We start from the raw sequence: 27,776 nt of genomic DNA, 5'->3' as shown, positions 1-27,776 counted from the left end.
GAGTCACGTCACGATTCAAAAAGTGACGCGGGCAAGAGGAAGCAGCTGATTGGGTGAGTACGGCCAGGTGAGTATTTATACTACTCTATAGTTTGACAGTTAAGGTTAATAGTTTATAAAGTTTAGACGGTCTTAATTTTTGTGGTTATAGTTTGTAAGGTCTCTGTTGTGTAGCGGGGAGTGCTAATAAACGAGGGCCCTTGAGTATATCATTTAATTGTAGTGTAATTGGTGGTATTGATTTGATTTAATTTAACTTGAATAAATTAAAGGGTAAGTCATGACAGCACAGTTTGGCCCCCTGGCGTGCTCCTTCTGCACTATGTGGGAAATCAGGGACACTTCCTGTGTCCCTGACGACCATGTGCGCGGGAAGCGTATCCAACTGCAGCTATTGGCAGACCGCATTGCGGCGCTGAAGCTGCGAATGGATACATACTGGAGCATTCGCGATGCTGAGGACATCGTGGCTAGCACGTTTAATGAGTTGGTCACATCACAGGTAAAGGCTGCACAGGCAGGAAGGGAATGGGTGACCGCCAGGCAGAGTAGTAGGCACAGGCAGGTAGTGCAGGGGTCCCCTGTGGCCATCCCCCTCTCAAACAGATATACCACTTTGAATATTGTTGAGGGAAATGGCTTATCGGGGGAAGGCAGCAGCAGCCAACTTCCGGGCACCATGAGTGGTCCTGCTGCACAGGCCGGGAGGAAATAGAGCAGGAGAGCTATAGTGATAGGGGATTCTATTGTAAAGGGAATAGATAGGCGTTTCTGCGGCTGCAAACGAGACTCCAGGATGGTATGTTGCCTCCCTGGTGCAAGGGTCAAGGATATCTCGGGACGGCTGCATGGCATTCTGGAGGGGGAGGGTGAACAGCCAGTTGTCGTGGTGCATATAGGTACCAAGGATATAGGTAAAAAACGGGGTGAGGTCCTAAAAGCTGAATATAGGGAGTTAGGAGGTAAATTAAAAAATAGGACCTCAAAGATAGTAATCTCAGGATTGCTACCAGTGCCACATGCTAGTCAGAGTAGAAATAGGAGGATATTTCAGATGAATACGTGGCTAGAGGAATGGTGCAAGGGGGAGGGATTCAAATTCCTGGGACATTGGAACCGGCTCTGGGGGAGGTGGGACCAGTACAAACTGGACGGTTTGTACCTGGGCGGGACCGGGACTGATGTCCTAGGGGGAGGGTTTGCTAGTGCTGTTGGGGAGGGTTTAAACTAAAATGGCAGGGGGTTGGGAACCTGTGCAGGGAGACAGAGGAAGGGGAAGCAAGGATAGAAACAAAAGACAGGAAGGAGAAAAGCAAAAGTGTAAATCAAACAGGGCTACAGTAAATAATAATTCTAAAAGGACTAAGAGTGTTAAAAAAATCAAGCCTGAAGGCTTTGTGTCTTAATGCAAGGAGCATTCGTAATAAGGTGGATGAATTAGCTGCGCAAATAGATGTAAACGGATATGATATAATTGGGATTACGGAGACACGGCTCCAGGGTGACCAAGGCTGGGAATTCAACATTCAGGGGTATTCAATATTCAGGAAGGACAGGAAAAAAGGAAAAGGAAGTGGGGTAGCATTGTTGGTTAAAGAGGAGATTAACACAATAGTAAGGAAGGATATTAGCTCTGATGATGTGGAATCTGTATGGGCAGAGCTGAGAAATACCAAGGGGCAGAAAACGTTAGTGGGAGTTGTATTCAGACCCCAAAACAGTAATGCTGAGGTTGGGGATGGCATTAAACGGGAAATTAGAGATGCGTGCAAGAAGGGCACAGCAGTTATCATGGGTGACTTTAATCTACATATAGATTGGGCTAACCAAATTAGTAACAATACCGTGGAGGAGGAATTCTTAGAGTGGATATGGGATGGTTTCCTGGACCATTATGTTGAGGAACCAACTAGAGATCAGGCCATCTTAGACTGGGTATTATGTAATGAGAAAGGATTAATTAGCAATCTTGTTGTGCGAGGCCCCTTGGGGAGGAGCGATCATAATATGATCGAATTCTTCAGTAAGATGGAGAGTGAAGTAGTTGACTCAGAGACTATGGTCCTGAATTTAAATAAAGGAAACTACGATGGTAAGAGGCAATAGATTGGGAGAAGGGGAAGTGCAAAGAGACCTGGGTGTTCTTGTGCACCAGTCGCTGAAGGTAAGCATGCAGGTGCAGCAGGCGGTTAAGAAGGCAAATGGTATGTTGGCCTTCGTAGCAAGAGGGTTCGAGTACAGGAACAAGGATGTCTTGCTACAGTTGTACAGGGCCTTGGTGAGACCGCACCTTGAGTATTGTGTGCAGTTTTGGTCGCCTTACCTGAGGAAGGACGTTCTTGCCATGGAAGGAGTGCAGCGAAGATTCACCAGGCTGATACCTGGGATGGCAGGAATGACGTATGAGGAGAGATTGTGTCGATTGGGATTATACTCACTGGAGTTTAGAAGATTGAGAGGGGATCTCATCGAAACCTATAAAATTCTGTCAGGCCTGGACAGACTAGATGCAGGAAGGATGTTTATGATGGCCGGGGAGTCCAGAACCAGGGGTCATAGTCTAAGGATAAGGGGTAAGCCATTTAGGACTGAAATGAGGAGGAATTTCTTCCCCCAGAGAGTGGTGAACCTGTGGAATTCTCTGTCACAGAGGGCGGTGGAGGCCAGTTCATTAAATATATTCAAAAAAGAGTTGGATATATTTCTTAAGGCTAAAGGGATCAAGGGATATGGGGAGAAGGCAGGGACAGGGTACTGAATTTGGATGATCAGCCATGATCTCATTGAATGGCGGAGCAGGCTCGAAGGGCCGAATGGCCTACTCCTGCTCCTATCTTCTATGTTTCTATGAGTTGGCTGGGATGGATTGGGGAATGTTACTCAAAGGGTTGACGGTGGATAGGTAATGGCAAACATTTAAAGATCGCATGGATGAACTACAGAATTTGTTCATCCCTATTTGCATAACAATAAAACAAAAAAGGTTACTTAACTGTGGCTAACAAGGGAAGTTAGGGATAGCATAAGATCCAAGGAGAGGACATATAATTTGGCCAGAAAAAGCAGCAAACCTGAGGATTGGGAGCAGTTTAGGATTCAGCAAGGGAGGACAAAGGGATTAATTAAGAGGGGGAAAATAGATTACGAGAGTAAGCTTGCAGGGAACATAAAAACTGACTGCAAAAACTTCAATAGATATGAAAAATTGGTTAAGTCAAGCGTAGGTCCCTTGCAGTCAGAATAAGGGGAATTTATAATGGGGAACAAAGAAATGGAAGACCAATTAAATACATACTTTGGTTCTGTCTTCACAAAGGAGGACACAAATAACCATGCAGAAATGTTGGGGAACATAGGGTCTAATGAGAGGGAGGAATTGAATGAAATCAGTATTTGTAGGGAAATGGTGTTAGGGAAATTGATGGGATTGAAGGCCAATAAATCCCCAGGGCCTGATAATCTACATCCTAGGGTACTTAAGGAAGTGGCCCTAGAAATAGTAGATGCATTGCGGGTCACCTTCCAAAATTCTATAGACTCTGGAACATTTCCCATGGATTGGAGGGTAGCTAATGTAACCCCACTATTTAAAAAAGGTGGTAGTGAGACCGTTAAGCCTGACATCGGTAGTGGGGAAAATGCTAGAGTCCATTATAAAAGATGTAATAGCAGAGCACTTGGGAAACAGTGACAGGATCGGACAAAGTCAACATGGATTTACAAAAGGTAAATCATGCTTGACTAATCTACTGGAATTTTTTGAGGATGTAACTGGTAGAATAGATAAGGGAGAACCAGTGGATGTGGTGTATTTGGACTTTCAGAAGGCTTTTGATAAGGTCCCGCATAAGAGATTAGTGTGTAAAGTTAAAGCACATGGGATTGGGGGTAAGGTACTGACTTGGATAGAGAACTGGTTGGCAGACAGGAAGCAAAGAGTTGGAATAAACAGGTCTTTTTCCAAGTGGCAGGCAGTGACTAGTGGGGTACTGCAGGGATCGGTGCTAGGGCCCCAGCTATTCACAATATATATTAATGATCTAGACAAGGGAACTAGATGTAATATCTCCAAGTTTGCAGACGACACAAAGCTGGGTGGGCATGTGTGCTGTGAGGAGGATGCAGAGAAACTCCAGTATTGGCAAATGGAATTTAACCCTGTAAGTGCGAGGTGATGCATTTTGGAGGGACTAACAAGGCAAGGGAATACACAATGAATGGTAAGACCCTAGGAAAGACAGAGGATGAGAGGGACCTTGGTGTGCATGTACATAGATCCCTGAAGGCAGCAGAACAGGTGGATAAGGTGGTTAAAAAGGCATATGGGATACTTGCCTTCATTAGCCGAGGCATAGAATATAAGAGCAGGGAGGTTATGGTGGAGCTGTACAAAACGCTGGTAAGGCCACAGCTGGAGTACTGTGTGCAGTTCTGGTTGCCACACTATAGGAAGGATGTGATTGCTTTGGAGAGGGTGCAGAGGAGATTTACCAGGATGTTACCTGGGCTGGAGCGCTTCAGCTATGAAGAGAGACTGGACAGGCTGGGGTTGTTTTCCTTGGAGCAGAGAAGGCTGAGGGGGGACCTGATTGAGGTGTACAAAATTATGAGGGGCATAGATAGGGTAGATAGAAAGGAACTTTTCCCCTTAGTAGAGGGGTCAATAACAAGGGGGCATAGATTCAAGGTAAGGGGCAGGAGGTTTAGAGGGGATTTGAGGAAAAACTTTTTCACCCAGAGGGTGGTTGGAATCTGGAACTCACTGCCTGAAAGGGTGGTAGAGGCAGGAACCCTCACAACATTCAAGAAGTATTTGGATGGGCATTTGAAATGCCATAGCATACAAGGCTACGGACCAAATGCTGGAAAATGGGATTAGACAGGGCTTGATGGCTGGCGCGGACGCGATGGGCCGAAGGGCCTCTTTCTGTGCTGTATAACTCTATGACTCTATGATTTGGACAGGTTGGATGATTGGGCAGATGCATGGCAGATGCGGTATAACTTGGATAAATGTGAGGTTAGCCACTTCGGTGGCAAAAACAGGAAGACATTATTATCTGAATGGCAATAGATTGGGAAAAGGGGAAGTGCAACGAGACCTGGGTGTCCTTGTGCACCAGTCGCTGAAGGTAAGCATGCAGGTGCAGCAGGCGGTTAAGAAGGCAAATGGTATGTTGGCCTTCATAGCGAGACGATTCAAGTATAGGAGCAAGGATGTCTTGCTGCAGTTGTACAGGGCCTTGGTGAGACCACACCTCGAGTATTGTGTGCAGTTTTTGTCACCTTATCTGAGAAAGGATGTTCTTGCCATGGAGAGTGTGCAGTGAAGATTCACCAGACTGATACCTGGGATGGCAGGCATGACGTATGAGGAGGGGTTGGGTCGGTTAGGGTTATATTCGCTAGAGTTTAGAAGAATGAGAGGGGATCGCATTGAAACTTATAAAATTATAACAGGACTAGACAGACTAGATGCAGGAAGGATGTTCCCGATGGTGGGGGAGTCCAGAACCAGGGGTCACAGTCTAAGGATAAGGGGTAAGCCATTTAGGACTGAGATGAGGAGGAATTTCTTCACCCAGAGAGTGGTGAACCTGTGGAATTCTTTACCACAGAAGGCAGTTGAGGCCAATTCATTAAATATATTCAAGAAGGAGTTAGATATATTTCTTAAGGTTAAAGGGATCAAGGGATATGAGGAGAAAGCAGGGACAGGGTACCGAATTTGGATGATCAGCCATGATCTCATTAAATGGTGGAACAGGCTCGAGGGGCTGAATGGCCTACTCTTGCTCCTATCTTCTATGTTTCTATGTTTCTATGGTCGAAAAGTGCGTTTTAAGATGGGTCTTAAAGGCAGAGAGAGAGGTGTCGAGGCAGAGAGGTTTAGGGCGGGGCTTCCAGAACATGGGGGCTTGGCAGCTGAAGGCACGGCCACCGATAGAAGAGCGAAGGAAGTCGGGCTGATGCAAAAGAAGCCAGAATCAGAGGAACCTGGGGGGGTGGAGGGGGTGGGTTGTAGGACGAAAGAAGTTACAGAGATAACGAAGGGTGAGGCCACAATAGGATTTAAACTCAAGGATGAGAAATGTAATTTTGCAATGTTGGGCACTGGGAGCTAATGTAGGTCAACAAGGACATGGGTGATGGGTGAGTGGGAAGTTTACAGAGGGAGGAGGAGAGATTTGGAACAGTCAAGTGTAGGAGGTGACAAAGGCACGGATGGGGAATGAGACTTTGAGCAGCAGGTGGTCTTTGTGATAGAGAGGATACGTGGTCAGAAGCTCAGCTCAAGGTCGAATTTGGGTGCTGAGGTTGTGAACAATCTGGTTCAACCTGAGACAGTGGTCAGGGAGGGGAATGGAATCGGTGGCTAGCGTATGGTAATTTTTGGTGTGGGCCGAAGACGATGGCCGATCTTACCCATATTTAGCAAGCGGAAATTGCAGTTCATTCAAGACTGAATGTCTGACAACACAAAGGCAATGGAGGGGGTCGAGAGAGGTGATGGAGAGGTAGTGCTGGGTGTTGTCAGCATTCACAAGTATGCCGACTCCACATCGGAGGATGTCGCCGCCAAGGGACAGCGTGTAGGTGAGGAACAGGAGGGGGCCAAAGGTAGATACCTGGGGGACTTCGGAGTTAACAGTACGAGGCCGGGAAGAGAAGCTGTTGCTGGAGATACTCTGCCTACGATCAGATAGGCAAGAGTGGAATCAAGTGAGGGTAGTCCCACTGAGATGAGCAATGGAGGAGGTGTTGGAGGAGGATGGTGTGGTCGATCATGTCAAAGGCTGCAAAGCGGTTAAGGAGAGAAAATGCACTATGATCACAGCCACAGAGGATGTCATTTATGACTATGGTTGGTAGCATTTTGGTGCTGTGGCGGGGTGAAAACATGTTCAGAGATACAAACTGGGAGTTGTGTGAAAAACAGGCACGGATTTGGGATGTTATAACAAGTTGACAGACTTTGGAGATGGGGTGGTAGTTTGCGAGGACAGAGGGGTTGAGGGTGTTCTTTTTTTGAGAAGGGAGTGCTGATAATGGTCTTGAAGGTGAGGCGGACAGTACTGGAGGAGAGGGAACCACCTACCAATCAGCGAGCATGGGGGCCAGGAAGGCAAGTGGGCATTCTACAGTTTAGTGAGAATGGGTCAATGGAGGAAGAGATGGGTCTCAGTTACAAGGCGAGCTCGGAGAGGGTATGAAGTGCGATGGGAGAGAAACTAGAGTGAGAACCTGGTTCAGGTCTAGGGCAGCGGGGAGCCTTGCGGGAGGTTTGGCTTGGTGGGAAAGGTGAAGCAGCTAAATGGATGGTCTCAATCTTAGCGATGAAGAAGTCCATAAGCTCCTTGCATTTGTTGGAGGTGGAATGAGCAGGGGAGAGGGGTTTTAGGAGATGTTTGGTAGTAGAGAAAAGAAGCGGGGTGGGGGGGGGGGGGGGTTAATTGTTGCTCTTCAGAATGATCCTGGAGTAGTGGGTGATTTTGTCAGAGGAGATTGAGGCCCAAAAGCCCATCCTGTGGTCCGGCCAGATCTGGTGAGGGATAGTTAAACTAGTTGTGTGCCAGATATGCTCACGTCTGTGCCCCTTGGACTTGAGAGAGTGAAGTCAGTGGCAATACCAAGAGGGAAGAGAGTAAATGTTTTGATGGGGACATGGGTATCAAAATGGAGGCGAGGGAGTGGTTGAGTAAATCAACAGCTGCAGATGTATCGCTATGAATGGAAGGCCAAGCAGCAACCATCAGTAGAGGAGGCAGAGGAAAATACCAGTGGCTATTTTAAGGGGGGCAATTTGACAGAAAGCCTCCCTACCTTATTGCGGCATATTTAACATCAAATCATTAACTTTGTGGGTAATGACTTTAGCATAAATTTTATTTTTGTGTTTTTTTAATCTGTTATTTGTATAGCTGCACATTCAGTGGGGTCAGAAATCCAAGGTGGCAGGCTAATTTCCCTGTTTAACACAATTAGAAAAGCTCGACGTGTCATTTTTCGGCCACAGACAGATTTAATGTGCCAACCTACACAACTAATTTGTCACGTAGCATTATGTATATAGATTTTGAGAAGTTTGAGTCAGTAAGAGTCCTCTTTACATTTTTATGAAAAAAGCCAACGATAGATGGACTCCAACGGAGTCCATTTAGCACCTTGTTCATTATTGTAGCCAGGACGAATACACAGCGAGTTATTTAAACTGAAGATTCATTTGAAATATATTTTCTCATTTGTTTTTCAATAGATTTGGCAATGGAGTTTAAGGTTTTTGCAGTTTCCTTGTGCATCTACTTTGGATACATAGGAAAATCAGTTAATAGAGAAATCAGTAAATACAAGTTAACTAATACATTTTCTCAAACTACATGAACATGGACAACGTTCCGGACTGTCTTCCTATTCTATTTGGTAATATTTTGGCATTATCCTCGTGGCTCGTGTGGAGCATAAACACCAGCACAGATCAGTTGGGCCAAATGGCCTGTTTTGGTGCTGTAATTCTATGTAATTATCAGATCAGTTTAAGAAAGTTTCTCACAAATAAACAGATATTTGCCTTTCTCAAGAGTTAGATTTCCCCAGCGGGCTCACTGTGTGATGTGAATGCAGGATGGTAATAAGGGCTAAATTCATTATCAGGACACAGTTGTGTTCTTTCAGAGCTACACTTAACAAATCAACAAATGGGACTGTAATGCAAATGAATTAACTATAAACCATGTAATTCACAGCTACCAATATCAACATTGAGGCTTTATTGAAGCTATGCACCTGGAGTCTGGCTAATTTATGACAATTTATGCAATTCTTAGCAAAATAACCTTTATTAATGTAAAATTCTAAGAGGTATTGGGCATCCAAGATTTGGTGAAGGTAAAGCATTAGTGCTCCTTTTCTAAGTATAAAGCTCCACATCTAACCTCACTTTGCTCTGGTCTGCACAATTAGAATTAGCTTCAAGGTAATGAATGGACAAAGTTTCAAAGTTAAACAGATGAAAATTGTTACCACCTGTTGCAAAATGCAATTAAAGGTCACAATTAGCCCATTTATAAAATTTAGAGAAGCTATACTGCTCATTAAAAGCAAAAAGGCTTGCATTTATATCGCACCTTTCACAACCTCAGCACGTCCCAAAAGCATTTTACAGCCAATGAAGTACTTTTGAAGTGTAGTCACTGTGGTAATGTAGGAACTGTGGCAACCAATTTGCACACAGCAAGCTCCCACAAACAGCAATGTAATAATGACCAGATAATCTCTTTTAGTGATGTTGATTGAGGGGTAAATATTGGCCCAGGACACCGGCGAGAACTCTCCAGCTCTTCTTCAAAATAGTGCCATGGGATCTATTCCGTCCACCTGAGAGAGCAGACGGGGCCTCGGTTTAACGTCTCATCCGAAAGACGACAAGCTCAGCACTGCACTGAAGTGTCAGCCTAGATTTTTGGCTCAAGTCTCTGGAGTGGGACTTGAACCCACAACCTTCAGTGGTGAGGGTGCTACCCACTGAGCCACAGCTAACACAGCGCTACAAGAGGGTTTCCATTTCAGATATCTGAACTGGGTGATACTCTCAACTACTGCTTGGCTATTTTCCTTTTCAACTGTACAGAAATTTCCTTTAAACATTGGGCCGTAATTTGCGGCATGCGCTAAAACCCGGAACTTGCGCTCTGTCAAGAATCTTCTTGACAGATCATCCGCATCCCCGGGAAAAGGGCCTCCGCAGGCGGAGAGCTGGGCAATTTGCCCAATTTCTGCCCAGCGACTGCCGGTGAAATTTTTCCTCCTGGTAAAAGCAAGCGTAAGGGCTGCTTTTACTAGCGCAAGAGTTTTAAAAAAACAGAAAAATAAAATGTTATCAACAATTTTGCATTTAAAAACCTGTGAAATAAGGTAAGTTTATTTGTAGCCCCTTTAAAACATGTAAATTTATGTATCAAAACATTTAATTTTTGTTTTAAATATTTAATTAAATCCAATTTTAATTAATTTTAAGTGATTTAAAAAATATATATATTTAATGTCTAGGTGTATTTTTGGGGGTATTCCCATTCATACTTATGGGGATTCCGTACATACCAGCCATCCAGTAGCCTCTCGGTGATATCCAATTAGTGCTGAATTAGGGGGAATTATATTGTTAAATTTATGAAAAAGTTTTATATTTTGGTTCAGGGAGCCTCCTCGTCCCATTAATTGTTTAATTGTCCAGCACCATTTGCGACTCGATCCATTGGTGGTGGGATCATTTAACTCTGTCTATAGCATGCTGCTTCCACTGTTTAACATGCAAGTAGTCCTGTGTTCCAGCTTCATCGGGTTGGCACCTCATTTTCAGGTATGCCTGTTGTTGCTTCTGGAAAGCTCGACTACATTCCTCATTGAACCAGCTGGCTCGATGGTGAAGGAGGAATGAGGGACATGCCGCCATGAGGTTACAGATTGTGGTGGTGTATAATTCTGCTGCTGCTGATGGCCCACAGCACCTATAGAATCATAGAATAGTTACAGCACAGAAGGAGGCCATTCGACCCGTCGAGCCCGTGCTAGGTCTCTGCAAGAGCACTTCAGCTAGTCCCACTCCCCCGCCCTTTCCCTGTAGCCCTGCAAAATTTTTCCTTTAGTTATCCAATTCCCCTTTGAAAGCCATGATTGAATCTGTCTCCACCACCCTTTCAGGCAGAGCATTCCAGATCCTAAAGTGCGGTGCTCAGAACTGGACACAATACTCCAGTTGAGGCCGAACCAGTGTTTTATAAAAGGTTCATCATAACTTCCTTGCTTTTGTGCTCTATGCCACTATTTATGAAGCCCAGGATCCCGTATGCTTTTTTAACCGCTTTCTCAACCTGCCCTGCCACCTTCAACGATTTCTGCACATACACCCCCCAGGTCTCTCTCTTCATCCACCCCCTTTAGAATTGTACCCTTTAGTTTATATTGCCTCTCCTCATTTTTCCTACCAAATTGTATCACTTCGCACTTTTCTGCATTAAATTTCATCTGCCAGGTGTCTGCCCATTCCACCAGCCTGTCCATGTCTTCTTGAAGTCTATCACTATCCTCCTCACTGTTTTGTGTCATCTGCAAATTTTGAAATTATGCCCTGTACACCAAAGTCTAAGTCATTAATGTATATCAAGAAAAACAGTGGTCCTGGTACCGGCCCCTGGGGAACACCACTGTATACCTTCCTCCAGTCCAAAAAACAACCGTTCACCACTACTCTCGGTTTCCTGTCATTTAGCCAATTTCGTATCCATGCTGCCACTGTCCCTTTTATTCTATGGGCTTCAAATTTGCTGGCAAGCCTATTATGTGGCACTTTATCAATGCCTTTTAGAAGTCCATGTACACCACATCAACCGCATTGCCCTCATCAACCCTCTCTGTTACCGCATCAAAAAACTCGATCAAGTTAGTCAAACACGATTTGCCTTTAACAAATCCATGCTGGCTTTCCTTAATTAATCCATACTTGTCCAAGTGACTTGTTCATTTTGTCCCGGATTATCGTTTCTAAAAGCTTCCTCGCTACTGAGGTTAAACTGAGTGGCCTGTATTTGCTGGGTTTATCCTTACACCCTTATTATTGAACAAGGGTGCAACATTTGCAATTCTCTTGTCCTCTGGTACCAGCCCGTATCCAAGGAGGATTGGAAGATTATGGCCAGTACCTCTGCAATTTCCACCTTTACTTCCCTCAGCATCTGAGGATGCATCCCATTCGGTCCTGGTGACTTATCTACTTTAAGTACAGCCAGCCTTTCTATTACCTCCTCCTTATCAATTTTATCCCATTCAGTATCTCCACTACCTCCTCTTTCATTCTGACTTTGGCAGCATCTTCTTCCTTGGTAAAGACAGATGCAATGTACTCATTTAGTACCTCATCTATACCCTCTGCCTCTATGCATAGGTCTCCCTTTTGGTCCCTAATCGGCCCCACCCCTCCTCTTACTACCCGATTATTTATATGCCTATAGAAGACTTTTGAATTCTCTTTTATGTTAGCTGCTAATCTATTCTCATACTCTCTCTTTGCCCCTCTTATTTCCTTTTTCACTTCCCCTCTGAACTTTTTATATTCAGCCTGGTTCTCACTTGTATTCTCAACCTGACATCTGTCATATGCCCCCTTTTTCTGCTTCATCTTACTCTCTATCTCTTTTGTCATCCAGGGAGCTCTGGCTTTTCTTGCCTTACCTTTCCCCCTCGTGGGAATGTACCTCGACTGCACCCGAACTATCTCCTCTTTAAAGGCAGCCCATTCTTTGATTACAGTTCTACCTGCCAATCTTTGATTCCAATTTACCCGGGCCAGATCCATTCTCAACCCACTGAAATTAACCTTCCTCCAATTAAGTATTTTTACTTAAGATTGCTCCCTGTCCTTTTCCATAGTTAGTCTAAAACTTATGATACTGTGATCACTGTTCCCTAAATGTTCCCCTACTGACACTTACTCTACTTGACCCACCTCATTCTCCAGAACCAGATCCAGCAATACCTCCTTCTTTGTTGGGCCAGAAACATACTGATCAAGAAAGTTCTCCTGAACACACTTCAGAAATTCTTCCTCCTCTCTACCCTTTACACTATTACTATCCCAGTCTATATTAGGATAGTTGAGGTCCCCCAGTATCACTACTGTATAGTTCTTGCACCGCTCTGTAATTTCCCTGCAAATTTGCTCCTCTATATCCTTCCCACTAATTGGTGGCCTATAGAATACACCTAGTAGTGTAATGACACCTCTATTGTTTCTTGACTCTAACCAAATAGATTCTGTCCTTGACCCCTCCAGGACATCCTCTCTCTCCAGCATTGTAACATTCTCCTTAAATCAATACTGCCAGTCCAACCCCTTTCTTTTCTTCCCTATCTTTCCTGAACACCTTATATCCAGGAATATTTAGTACCCAATCCTGCCCTTTTTAGAGCCAGGTCTCCAACATCATATTCCCATGTGTCTATTTGTACCTGCTGTTCACCAACCTTATTTACCACACTTCGTGCATTCACACATATGCACTGTAAACCTATCTTAGACCTTCTTGTATTTTCTCTTAGTCTGACCCCACCTAATACCATACCATGTCTTACTCTAGTGCTATCCATCTCTCCCAATCCTTTGTGCACCTTGTTTCTCCTTTCTAATGCTACATCCTGGTATCCATCCCATGGATGCCCAGTTTTGAACTGCAAGATCTGTTCTGAATCTATTCCACTTAACACGGTGGTAGTGCCACACGACATGATGGAGGATGTCCTCAGTGTGCAGATGGGATTTGGTCTCCACAAGGACTGGGTGGTCACTCCTACCAATGCAGCCATGGGCAGCTGCGACAGGTAGATTGGTGAGGAGGAGGTCAAGTAGCATATTCCCTTGTGTTGATTGTCTCACCACCTGCTGCAAGCCCACTCTGGCAACTATGTCCTTCAGGACTCAGCCAGTATGCTCAGTGATGGTATTACCGAGCCACTCTTGGTGATGGACATTGAAGTCTCCCAACCAGAGTACATTCAGTGCCCTTGCTACCCTCAGTGCTTCCTCCAAGTGGTGTTCAACATGGAGTACTGATTCATTTGCTGAGGGAGGGCAGTAGCTGTTAATCAGCAGGAGGCTTCCTTGCCCATGTTTGACTTGAAGCCCTGAGATTTCATGGGGGTCCAGAGTAAACATTGAGGACTCCCAGGGCCACTCCTACCCGACTGTATACCATCGTGCCCCCACCTTATGCCAGTGGGACAGGACATACCCAGAAATGGTGATGGTAAAGTCTAGGACGTTGGCTGATAGGTATGATTCTGTGAGTATGACCGTCAGGTTGTTGCTTAACTAGTCTGTGGGACAGATCTCCCAACTTTAGCACCAGCCCCCCAATGTTAGTGAGGAGGACATTGCAGGGTCGATTGGGCTGGCTGTGTCTTTGCCGTGTCCTGATTCGATGTCTATGTCCATCTGGTAGTATTCTTTTGTTCCTTTCTAGCGGTTTGATACAACTGAGTGGCTTGCTAGGCCACTTCAGAGGGAAGTTAAGAGTTAACCATGTTGGTGTGGGACTGGAGTCGCATATAAACCAGACTTCCTTCAATAAAAAGGACAAGTGAACTAGTTGGATTTTTAAGACAATCTTCACGGTCAATTTTACTGGTACCAGATTTTTTTTAAATATAATTTTAAAATGGAATTTAAATTATGAAATTGTCATAGTGCAATTCACCTCACATTCTCTGGATTATTAGTCCAGGCCTCTGGATTACTAGTCCAGTAACATAACCACTAGACTACTGTACAATTAATATTTGATTGGTTACATCTCTCCATCACCTTTGCAATTGTCCGATCAGGGGTCCTTAGCGGAGTCTAGAAAAGGTGGCAGAATTGCTGTCTCATTACTGCTGAATCTTTGAAATCTAGTTTAATTGACAACTTTGTGCAGGCTATCTTTATGCTATCTTCCTTTGTCCTGGTTCAGATTTCAAAGGAGAGAGCTAAAAGGCTGGGGCTCATGGAACACTGTGAATAACTGATTTCACATAAAAGCTTTGCATCGCAGACAGGTCCAAGTTGAAAATGTAATGTTACAGAGAATGGCAAGAGGTTTGAGGTGTTTTATTATTGAGAGACTGGGATCATGAGTTAGGCAAAGCTATGTAATTTAGTGAAATGTGCTGTTTGCGCTCCTGCTTCTGTTTAATTATATTTCTTTATAAATTGAATTTGTAGTCTGAGATACTGAGTGATCAACAGCACATGTAACCTGTGTTATTTCCAGTGTGTAGCTCATCAGTAAAGGAAAGAGAAAATAACCTGCATTTGTATAGCACCTTTCATGACCTCGGGACATCCCAAAGTGCTTTACAGCCAATTAAGTGCTTTTGAAGTGCAGTGCCTCTTGTAATGTAGGAAATGCAGCAGCCAATTCGTGCACAAGGTCCCACAAACAGCACTGAGGTAATGAATTATCACTTTCAAGAGGAGAAAATTGTTGGGGGTTGGGAGGAAAAAAACCGCTAGCCCTACTTTATATAACATCGAGCTACAAAAATAAATAGACAACGCCACAGAGATATTAAGTTAGCCTCAAATCATAATAGAATACAATAGAACAGAACAGGAAGTACACCAAATTATAGAAATTAACCTTTTGGAACTGTACAATAATGACAGTGGCCGTCAGGATAAATGCCAGAGATACAGCTCGGTAGGGATTAATAACATTTTTATTCAGTTTGCCATTGACAGCATTTCTAAGATGAGCGGCTGTGGTAAACTGTGATAATAAACAAAGCGGGCATATGTGCCGTCAGAGGGAAGGTCGAGATGTGTTCTCGGATCTTGCTAATGTTGCATGGCCAACGAGAGTAGACCCAGTTTCAATTTTCCTTCCATCATGGGAGCCACTTCACCTCTGATTAAAACCAACAAGATGCTCACCATATGAAGAATATGAATTATTTTATAGAAATACAATTTGTAAACAATATGGATTTAGCTGCTATCAAGTCCTCTCTAGAATTCCTATATTATCTGGAATTATCATATTTAACAGGAACCCGAGTATTTATCTAAATACAAGAGAAAAAGCAAACCGTGCTGCTCCTAGGCTTTGTTTGCCATTTTTTCCGGCTACTTTCAAAACAAGCACAGATTCATCAATTCTTCTTCATCTGGCACAACCCACCCCTTCCTGTATGCACAGTTACTATTAAAATCAGTCCATGGCTCTTTGGCTGGCAGTCGTACCTTCCAAGACTATGGAAGATCCAAACAGGGTAGTGATAAAAATGGTTTTGCTGCCCTGCATGGTGATGGCAAGAATGGTTCCTATTGACTGGTGAAAACATAGCTACCTCCATCTTCAATAAACAGCAGGGCTGACGAAAGGTCACTGACCTGAAACGTTAACTCTGTTTCTCTCTTCACAGATGCTGCCCGACCTGCTGAGTTTCTCCAGCATTTTCTGTATATATTACCAGAGTTGGCACTGCAAGCACTGGTGGAAACCACCTCATTCGGTGGTGCAGCTGTTTCATTTACATTATCCATTTACCACCAACAGCAGGGCTGATGACAACAGCAAACTGGTATATAAATACAACACAACTTGCACCTCTAATGTGTTTTATAGAGGTAGCAACGAGCAGACACAAGCAGAATGCAAAGATGGGGGAGAAAGGTTGTGACTGAGGTTGCAGAAAAAGGTCATAAGGAGGCTTCTGATGGCAGGTAAGGGAGGTGATAAGGCAGAGGTGCTGGGGGAAGAGAGTTCCGGAGACTGGGGACATAAAAGCTATTGCGGAAACTGCCAATGGTGTAGCAGAGAATAAGGAGTAGCCTGCCGTTGGAAGACTAGAGGATGTGTGCGGGGTTGTACGGCTGGAGAAGAGCCCTGAGGTAGGGTGGAGCAAGATCATGGAGGGAATTGATGGCGATGCTGAAGATTCACTGAGGCAATAGGGAGCCAATGGAGCTTGCCAAGGACAGTGGTAATAGGCGTGTGGGTGAGGATATGGGCAGCGGTGATTTTGATGAGTTGTAGTTGGTGGAAGCAGAGGGTATCAGAAAAAAATCAAGCCTTGAGGTAATAAAGGCATGCAAAAAGGGTTTTAGCAACTGAGGGATAGTAGGTTATGGCAATGCAATGTTTGAGTGAAAGAAAACAGCTTTCAGTCAGATATTGGAAAGGAAGTGGAGCTTAGCTACAAAATCTATTCAAATATGTATGAAAGCGCTTGCACTGGGATAAACCAATGCCAATTAAGTTGTGCGAGGAGCCGGTTTCATGATGTTAGCTGAATAAATCTTCCAGCAGTTATTGAACTCTACTGATAAGATGGTGAGTACTGAAAATATATTAGAAATTAGGACACCCAAATACAAGACAACCTACATAAAAGATGGATGTTTTAAATCAAAGACAATCTTTAGTAGATTTAATGGAGTCCTATTAAAAAGGTAAAATTGAGATAAATATTTTCAATACTGTATCACAGTACAATAAATGTGACAATCAATGCTAATTTAGGGTTCATTGTATAGGAGTTGCAATACTGACATCCCACAGACAAGTAAACAGCTTAATTTATCTCCAATTTTAATAATCCAGCAGATATTACAATGTAATCTTCATTAGGCCAAGAGGGTGTGCTGAGCAAAAATTGTGCCCTTCCCCACGGAGCAAAAAAAAGTGAAAGTAAAGCAAGCCACGACTGGCTGCTCTCGTGTGGCACCTGGTGGATGGTCCTGAAGCCTGGTAACATGGGAGGAGAGTTAGATGCATGATTCAGGGGTTAGAAACAACAACAGATCACAAGAAGTAAGAGATTAAGAAAAACTAAGTGCAGTACAAATGCGGAGGATAGTATAGTTGCATATCTTTTTCTTGTTAATATTTATGACTAATTTATTGCCTCTGTGCAATGCACAACAGCAGTCAGATCTAATCTACAGGTTGAACTGGTTACTATGGTAGCCAAATTGCTTTTATGTCCCTCAGTCAGATATAGAGTTATAATGTTTCATACAGAATAATGAACAAGGCCACGGCTACAAGGCACTCACATTCTCAAGGGATTTGAATATCATAAATTAGGATCGCACAGTTTGAGCAATTAAAATAGTTCCCCAAATTCGGGACTCGATTGCTTTGCTTTAATAAACATTAGCCATTGAAATTCCTGTTATTCAATTGCAAATTGTTTCTCCATAAATATGCAGTAACTGCTTCACAATCATGAACCAATGTGAATATCACTTATTAATAACATGGGGTAAACTGGAAAATGGAGTCTGCTTTCACATCCGCTATTGGAATGATAATAAACAGACCAAACCTAGACCAAAACTCCTTCATAAATTTCATACATATTGGGCCAGATTTTGCTGGAGTGCGGCATCTCCAGTTAGTTAGCCTTATAACGGCACATTGAGGTTTTAACTAAAGTTGCTGGAAGTGCGAGCTGACAATGGCGAAGCAAGGGCAACAGGGACCTTGGTGAACAATGGGAGAGTGCATCTCCTTAATCAATGAGATTTAAGGATTGAGAAATAAACAGAGAAAGGACTGAGAAGGAGAGTGAATTAGAGTGGGTGAATTCAATGTCAAATCAGGCGCAGAAAGAGAAATAAAGAAAGAGAGATTGGATTCAGAGTGAGAGAGAGGAAAAAAAGAGACAGAATGGAAAAGAAAAAAAAATTGACACTTTAAAAATCTCCTAAAACAATTCACAACCCGAAGGAATGAGACTCCACACTTCTAATAGTACACTTTCTGGGCAAGGGAGGTTGCTTGGCAGTCATTAACAATTAACATGTTGTTAAACAGGTACTTGCGCTGATAATTACAAGACTTGGGCAGGATGCGCAGACAAGTGGCAGATGGAATTTAATACAGAGAAGTGTGAGGTGATGCATTTTGGCGGAGGGAACAGGGAGAGGCAATATACACTTAATGGCACAGTTTTGAGGAGTGTGCAGGGACAGAGGGACCTGGGAGTTAATGTGCATAGCTCCCTGGGGGTGGCTGAGCATGTTGAGAGAGTGGTTGGCAGTGCATGTGGGATCTTGGGTTTCAAAGATAGAGGTGTTGAGTACAAAAGTAGAGAAGTTATGCTGAACCTTTATAAAAGCACTGGTTAGGCCACAACTGGAGTATTGCGTCCAGTTCTGGTCACCACGGTTTGGGAGGGATGTGAAGGCCCTTGAGGGGGTGCAGAGGAGATTTACCAGAATGGTTCCAGGGATGGGGGATCTTAGCTACAAGGACAGGTTGGAGAGGCTGGATTTGTTTTCATTAGAGCGGGGGAGGTTGAGGGGTGATTTGATGGAGGTGTGTAAGATTATGACGGGTTTGGATAGGCTAGACGGGGGAACGGCTGTTCCCACTAGTTGATGGTACAAGGACTAGGGTACACAGATTTAAGGTTTTGGGCAAGAGATACAGGGGGGATGTGAGGAAAAACTTTTTTACGCAGCGAGTGGTGATGACCTGGAATTCGCTGCCGACAGAAGTGGTGGAAGCAGAGACACTCAAATGTTTTCAAGGGGAGACTGGATAGGCTCTTGAGGGAAATAAACTTGCAGGGCTATGGGGATAGAGCGGGGGAATGGGACTGACTGGATTGTTCTACAGAGAGCCGGCACAGACTCAATGGGGCAAATGGCCTCCTTCTGTGCCGTTATGACTCTATGACCTAACTTTCTGAGGCAAGTTTAATGGCAACTAATGAGCAAATCCAGCAACTTCATGAAAATCATGACGAGGTTAAGATACTGTTTTCGTGACACTAACTGCGGAGCGACCAAATCAGCCAGCAACTTGTGGAGCTTCGCAATTCACAGGGTATCTCATCTTCATAACAAGTTGCTTGTCGATTTGCGCATTAATAAAGTGCCGTGCATCGTTCAGAACTAACCGAGCCTCCAGTCAAGCTGTTCCAGTACAGCTACAACACTGGCATCTACCCAACAATGTGGAAAACTGCCCAGGTAAGTGCTGTCTACAAAAAGCAAGACAAATCCAATCCGGCCAATTACTGCTCCATCAGCCAACTCTCAATCATCAGCAAAATGATGGAAGGTGTCATCGACAGTGCTATCAAGCAGCACTTGCTCACCAATAACCTGCTCACTGATGCTGTTTGGGTTCCACCAAGACCACTCGGCTCCCGACCTCATTACAGCCTTGGTCCAAACATGGACAAACGAGCTGAATTCCAGAGGTGAGGTGAGAGTGACTGCCCTTGACATCAAGACAGCATTTGATTAAGTATGGCACCAAGGAGCCCTAGTAAAACTGAAGTCAATGAGATCAAGGGGAAAACTGGGTGGAGTAGCGAGAGGGTTTGAGTACAGGAACAAGGATGTCTTGCTGCAGTTGTACAGGGCCTTGGTGAGACCACATCTTGAGTATTGTGTGCAGTTTTGGTCGCCTTATCTGAGGAAGGATGTTCTTGCCATGGAACGAGTTCAGCGAAGATTCACCAGGCTGATACCTGGGATGGCAGGAATGACGTATGAGGAGAGATTGGGTCGATTGGACTTGTACTCGCTGGAGTTTAGAAGAATGAGGTGTGATCTCATTGAAACTTATAAAATTCTGACAGGACTGGACAAACTAGATGCAGGAAGGATGTTCCCGATGGTCAGGAAGTCCAGAACCAGGGGACACAGTCGAAGGATTAAGGGTAGGCCATTTAGGACAGAAATGAGGAGGAATTTCTTCACCCAGAGAGTGGTGAACCTGTGGAACTCTCTACCACAGAAGGCGGTGGAGGCCAATTCATTAAATATATTCAAGAAGGAGTTGGATATATTTCTTAAGGCTAAAGGGATCAAAGGGTATGGGGAGAAAGCAGGGGCCGGGTACTGAATTTGGATGATCAGCCATGATCGCATTGAATGGCGGAGCAGGCTCGAGGGGCCGAATGGCCTACTCCTGCTCCTATGTTTCTATGTAGCACAAAGGAAGATGGTTGTGGTTGTTGGAGGCCAAAACCGCTCAGCCCCAGGACATTGCTGCAGGAGTTCTCGAGGCATGGTCCGAGGCAATGTTCCCTTTAGCTCCAGGGCACTGTGCAGCCAGCGTGCCGGCATTTGAACGGCCGCACAGCCCGTTAAAAGGGCCGCGCGGCCCAAAAAAAAATTACGGGGAACATTGGCCCTCAGCCCAACCATCTTCAGCTGCTCCATCAATGACCTTCTCTCCGTCATAAGGTCAGAAGTGGCGATGTTCGCTGATGATGCTGCTTGCGGGCACGGACTGCAGCAAGATCCAGGCTGGGGCTGATAAGTAGCAAGTAACATTCACGCCACACAAGTGCCAGGTAATGACCATCTCTAACAAGAGAGAATCTAACCATCTCCCCTTGACAGTCAACGGCATTACCATCGTAAATCCCTCACCATCAACATCCTGGGGGGTCACCATTGACCAGAAACTTAACTGGACCAGCCACACAAATATTGTGGCTACAAGAGCAGGTCGGAGGCTGGGTATTCTGCGGCAAATGACTCACCTCCTGCCTCCCCATAGCCTTTCCACAAGGCAGCAGTCAGGAGTGTGCTGGAATACTCTCCACTTGGTTGGATGAGTGCAGCTCCAACAACATAAGAAGCTCGACACCATCCAGGGCAAAGCAGCCCGCTTGATTGGCACCACTTAAACATTCACTCCTTCCACCACCGGCGTACCGTGGCTGCAGTGTGTACCGTTTATAAGATGCACTGCAGCAACTCGCCAATGCTTCTTCGACAACACCTCCTAAATCCACACCTTCTACCACCTAGAAGGACAAGGGCAGCAGGCGCATGGGACCACTGCCACCTCCAAGTTCCCCTCCAAATCACACACCATCCTGACTTGGAAGTATATCGCCGTTCCTTCACCGTCGCTGGGTCAAAATCCTGGAACTCCCTCCCTAACAGCACTGTGGGAGTACCTTCACCACACGGACTGCAGCGGTTCAAGGCAGTGGCTCACCTGCACCTGCTCAAGAGCGATTAGGGATGGGCAATAAATGCTGGCCATGCCAGCGATGCCCACATCCCGTGAATCAATAAATTAATAAATTTAGGTGGCAGTTATAAACCATTAAGGCTTCAGTCTTATGATGTAGAATTTCACCTGAACCCCTGAATTAAATGATGTCCATTAATCACTCGAAGGTATTCATTACTTCTTCTATTCTTCCTTTTCTGTTATTTTTCTTCATCACATAAAATTTTACACATAACAGGAAAAAGTGAGAAATAACTTTATTTTAACAGGTATTAAAGTGCAACCCTGTTCATATCAATTAATTTCCATCAAAGAACAATTGATTGTTATGGGGATTTTGAAATCCATGCTACAGTTTAGCCAGAAATCTTTGTATTTCATTGAATATTTTTATAAGAATGGCATTTCACCATGCTGATTATAAAAGGAGTGGGATAAGTACCACAATATTGGCAAATCTCATTAACAATAACCTAAAATTAACAGTTTAAAGAAAACAAAAATATCATGTGATGAATAAATTTGCTCTTCAAGCAGAAAGATAAGACAGCTGGCTGGCTACTTTGTGACTTATAAACCATTAATATACTAAGTTTAATGCTCTTATGATTCAAGGTTGGTACATGGAGTTCTATTCAGAGTTAATGTGTAGGGAGAAGATTCTGTTGCAAGTTAATTTTAAACAAGGATTTGGGCTCCCACAATGACAGTGTTGGTATAAGTGCGACTCAATGTGGTACAGAGAGTAGAAAAGGCTGTGCTAAATTAGGTTCTCTCAGTAACTGCAGTGGTGGAGATACTCCAATTGACATCAGTACTCATAATCAGTACCATAAACACCCCTTCCAGGTGAAACAGCGATTTACTTGTACTTCTTGCAATCTAGTATACTGTATTCGCTGCTCACGATGTGGTCTCCTCTACATTGGGGAGACCAAACGCAGATTGGGTGACTGCTTTGCGGAACACCTCCGTTCAGTCCGTAAGGATGACCCCGAGCTTCCGGTCGCCTGTCATTTTAATTCACCGCTCCACTCCCACCTCACTGTACTCGGGCTCTTGCATTGTTCCACAGAAGCTCAGCGTAAGCTCGAGGAACAGCACCTCATCTTTCAATTAGGCACTTTACAGCCTTCCGGACTCAATATCGAGTTCAACAATTTCAGATCATAACCTCAGCCCCCATTACATTTTTACTTATTTTTTATCCACACCTTTGTTTTGGCCCTTCCCCCTTTTCTTCTCTCCCACATGGCAGCTGTCTCCCATTCTGCCAGCGCATTTCACACCTAATCTAGAGCCGTCTTTTGTCTCCACTAGTCCCATCACCATCTCGTCTCATTTTGAATACCTCTTAATGTCTCTTCACTTCTCTTTTGTTCTCTCCCAGCCTGGCCTCTTAATCTATTTCATTTCCTGTGCCTTTCCAGTCTTGACAAAGGGTTTGACCCGAAACGTTGACTCTTTTTTCTCTCCACGGATGTTGCCTGGCCTGCTGAGTTTTTCCAGCATTTTCTGTTGTTATTTTGGATTTCCAGCATCTGCAGTATTTTGCTATTGTGCTATTGGAGGGTGGCGGCAAGGGGAAAGTCAGACACGGCTCCTGCTTCCAATGAGCTGTGCTGGACAAGTGTGCATGTGGACATCGAGCAGGGCTGCATCGAGCTTGGCTGCGAGGCCTCCCACACTCCCTGTGTAGGCCCACACATGCATTATGGCCACTTCAGCAAGGAAGTGGAAGGCTACCAGCCCTCATAAATAAACACCCCAGTGTGAGGTCGCACCTTCCAGAAAGCAGTGGAGAAAAATCCAGGATATTTGGCATTAAAGACCAGCTTGGAAAGGAATTCCTGCCACGAGCTGAAGTTTCTCCACACATTATTACCTCTGCATAAAAATTCAAGTTGATTTTCTCAAATGTTCCCCTCGCCCCCCCTCAGAAAATTGTTACCATTTTCATATATTTCGTCCACCCCACAAGGTTGTAACGCACACTCTTGAGCACAATCTGATGGGGAGTGGCAGAATGCACTAATGCAAGGTGGTTCTGTAACCTTTTGTGAAATTATGTTGAATGGTGCAAAAATGGATTGTAGTGCAGTCACGCCATAACTATTATACAGCACCAGAACAACATTAAAAAATGAATAGCGCTGCAGTTTAGTGACACGACATCTGGGGGTAGGTCACTTGAGGCAACGGCACAAGCCCAACCACACTGCTGGACAATGAGACACTGTTTCTTTTATATAAACGTAACCACACGTTTAAATATCCTCCTTAAAACACCAAATCAGTCTTGATATGTCGCTGCTCTTTCAGAATCAGTATGCTATGAATTTGTGGCAATCACCAACTTGACCCCAACAACATTTCCTCTGTGCAATTTTTTTTTTTTTTTTTTTTAAACAGGACTTAACGTGCAGCTTATTGCAATTATCTAATGCTTGCTTTCAAGACAAGTGGCAAAGAGGAATTGCAGGGCCAATGAAAAATATTTATTTCAGAAATTAACCTTTATCAACAAAATTCTAGTCAATTTACCAGTGTCTGATTCAACAGCTGGAGAGGGTAAAACACGCACAAGGTACAAAGAAAATGCAATCTACAAAGACAAGGAGAGCTTGCATTTTTTAAAATGTTAATAAAAAGTCTATTCCCTATTGCATTATTTACAACTTTTCAGATTCACATCCGTCTCAATCAGCAAACTCTTGCATTTGAGCATAAGATTTAGAATCGAGTCTGTAACCCTGTCCCTGCGGAACTGCATTTGATCAGATTTTCAGGTGCTAAGCATTTGAATGAACGGGTGTCACGGGGTACCACCACCAGAGCAACTGCAGCGTTTTTCAACACCTCGCTGTAGCAATTACCGACATGCATTCATTTATTGCACCGGATCCAAGTCTTGTAATGCATAAAAAATGCAGATTTTCCTCTTACCCTGATTGTGCCGATACTGGAGTACCGTGACAGGTCCTGGTGATTCTAGCACCCCCCGCCTCTGCTCTCCTTCCTTTCCCTTTGTACCTCACCCTGGAACGAGATACTCGCTTCCACACATCGAACCCATTGATAATCTGCGGATGCGCAAACGCCCGCGACGTCACAAAGGAAACTCCCTGCTGTCGTGACGCCACCGGTTTGTGCGGAATTCCACTGCGTTCATGTAGCAATAAATCTTCTGACCCATAACCTGTGAAATGAAAAATCGGGCTCCTATTTTTGGTCAATTGTCTGACCCACCCACTGGAAAACCCATCACCATGCTGCTGAGAAATCCACACTGCCACATTTGGAGTTCATCTTAGCTGCCTCCTCCACTTACCCAAGTCCAGAGATCTAAGGACAAAAGCAAAATACTGCGGATGCTGGAAATTAACTGAAATAAAAACAAAAAAATGCTGGAAATACTCAGCATCTGTAGAGAGAGCATTAGCTTGCAGGGTTACCAGCACCCAAGTGAGGGAAATCCCAGCCCCTCCAGGTCTTATTAATAAGCCAGGCTAGCTGGTCAAACATCAACAGCGCAGTGGAGTACTATAGAGATGCCTGGCTCAGGGATTGTTATTACTGAATCTGATACAAATGATTGGCTCGTTCTCAATCTTCCATCATGAATCATTGAAACAAAAAAACTCCATTTGCCTCTCATGCCAAGGAGAATAGTCACAACTTGGCTATTGGGCACCTGACACCATAGCAGCATTGCAAAGAAAGGAAAGCCTCTCCTGTTGAGGAGGCCAATCCTCTCAGCTCCAGGACATCGCTACAGGAGTTCCTCAGGGCAGTGTCCTAAGCCCAACCATCTTCAGCTGCTTCATCAATGACCTTCTCTCCAACATAAGGTCAGAAGTGGAGATGTTCACTGATGATTGCAGTGTTCAGTTCCATTTGCAACTCCTCAGATAATGATGCAGTCCATGCCCGCATGCAACACGACCTGGACAACATTCAGGCTTGGGCTGATAAGTAGCAAGTAACATTTGCACCACACAAGTGCCAGGCAATGACCATCTCCAATAACAGAAAGTCTAACTAACTCCCCTTAACATTCAATGGCATTACCATTGTCAAATCCCCCACCATCATCCTGGGATTCACCATTGACCAGAAACCTAACTATACCAGCCACAACAGGTCAGAGGCTGGGTACTCTGCAGCAAGTGACTCACCTCCTGACTCCCCATCGACAAGGCTCAAGTTAGGAGTGTGATGGAATACTCTCCACTTGCCTGGAGGGGTGCAGCTCCAACAACACTCAAGAAGCTCAACAGCATCCAGGACAAAGCAGCCCGCTTGAATGGCACCCCACCATCTTAAACATTCACTCCCTCCACCACCGGCGCAAAGTGTCTGCAGTGTGTACCATCTACAAGATACGATGCAGCACCTCCCAAACCCGTGACCTCTACCACCTAGAAGGACAAGGGCAGCAGGCACATAGGAACACAACCACCTCTAAGTTACACACGTTCCTGACTTGGAAATATATAATCGTTGGGTCAAAATCCTGGAACTCCCTACATAACAGCACTGTGGGAGTACCTTCACCACATGGACCCCGGCGGTTCAAGATGACTCACCACCACTTTCTAGGGATGGGCAATAAATGCTGGCCTTGCCAGTGACACCCACATCCCATGAATGAGTCACCTGACACTATAGGAGCTCAAGTAGCATTGGAAAGAAAGAATTTTTTTTTGTTGTTGCACCTTTCATGTTCTCAGGACATCTCAAAGCACTTCATAGCCAATGAAGTGTTTTTGAAGTGTAGTCACTATTGTAATGCAGGGAAAATGCAGCAGCCAATTTGCACACAGCAAAGCCCCACACGTAGCAATGACTTTTAGTGATGTTGGTTGAGGGATAAATATTGGCCAAGGCCGCAGAAGAACTCCCTTGCTCTTCTTTGGAATAGCACCATGGGATCTTTTTCATTGAGCCAAGACAGGTAGGACTTTGGTTTAACATCTCATTCGAAAGACAGCACTGTAGCCACTACAGCACTCCCTCAGTACTGTACTGGACTGGAGTAGCCATTAAGTGCTCAAGTCCTGTAGTGGGACTTGACCCACAACCTTCTGACTCAGAGGCAAGAGTGCCACGCCTGAACCTAGGGGAATAAAAAGAAACCAAAAGACATAGCATTATACTACCCTCTACTGCTGAAACTGACACCATTTCATGTCAGCAACCTGTCATCCACCTAGAAATTGGGATTTGATGCTTTTTCCTTGTTAAAGACTATTTATCTGATCTCTAGGGAAATTGTCTCCCTTAACAGTCAGAGAAAAGGACCATCTAACAGCAAGAAATACTTTCTTGTCCCTCCAATGGCGCCAGGTTGAATGAAAGATGCAGAATTGAACAATATCAGCAAGCATGCAAGGAGAAAAGACCATTCCTTCTGCAAACCATGTACAATTTGATCTATAATGTACTTACTGTTTTTGGGGAAGAAGGGATGGAGAGGAAATAAGTACCTCTCCTCTAGAAATTAAAATGAGTCAGGGAAAATCAATGATAACGCAGATTAGATATGCTTTGTGAAAGGAACAGGCCCAATGTCCTCCTCCTAATATTCTTCAGTAAACAATGGATTTTGCCCCATTCTGTGACACTGCATCAGATGTGGTGCTCTCAGGTGCGGTGGGCTAGTGTTTTTTTCTCCTGCAAGAGGTACAATATGACCATTGATCACACTGAATTATGATACAGGGGTCATACTGAAAACATTAACCATTCTTTCTCTTTCAGTTGCGGGTCAAGCTGTGAAGTCGTCACACCATTCGTATGTTTTGTTATATTCCTACTCATCATGGGAGTGAGAACATAAAGAAAACTATCTAAATGATTTAACTGATTGAAATGTACAACTAGAGGAAAATCAAGGAACTAAAGAAACAAAATGCACAGGCAAATGAAGATAGAAAATTATTTTGATTTACTCTCGTTCAGTTTTTCTTATGGTTTCCATTTGCTGGCTGCCTTTTATTTCTTTGTGTCGCTTGCTCACTCATCATGTAACCAAGCAGCCCCATCACAATGGATCAAGTCTGTATGGATGTCTGCAGTCACCACTGCCTTACGCTGTATGTCAGAAAAGCAATCTTTACCTTCAATTTCCAATGAAATGCAGTTAACTGTACCAATCTCCATAAAAGAGGATTGTGGTCTAGTCAGTGTTTGAGTCACAATTGGTATTCCCCATTAACTACAAGAATTGTTAAAGATCTGAGACCT

The 27,776-nt window shown here is 44.3% G+C and overlaps 1 protein-coding gene across 1 annotated transcript in view; it reads right to left on the bottom strand.

Moving 5' to 3' along the window:
• rnf19b (ring finger protein 19B) overlaps positions 1-26,789 on the bottom strand; it is a 212,815-nt gene extending 186,026 nt beyond the window's left edge. Inside the window, exon 1 of the mRNA XM_085962691.1 lies at positions 24,474-26,789. The gene's annotated coding sequence lies outside the window, so the exon portion shown is untranslated. The remainder of the gene's footprint in view (positions 1-24,473) is intronic.
• Between the last annotated feature and the right edge of the window lie 987 nt (positions 26,790-27,776).

This window comes from Somniosus microcephalus, chromosome 20, assembly GCF_052327205.1.
Source record: "Somniosus microcephalus isolate GS21.2 chromosome 20, FLI_Smic_1.0, whole genome shotgun sequence".
In the NCBI taxonomy this organism is placed as follows: domain Eukaryota; kingdom Metazoa; phylum Chordata; class Chondrichthyes; order Squaliformes; family Somniosidae; genus Somniosus; species Somniosus microcephalus.
The sequence above is the reverse complement of the archived record's forward strand: the minus strand, read 5'-3'. Positions and strand labels throughout refer to the sequence as shown.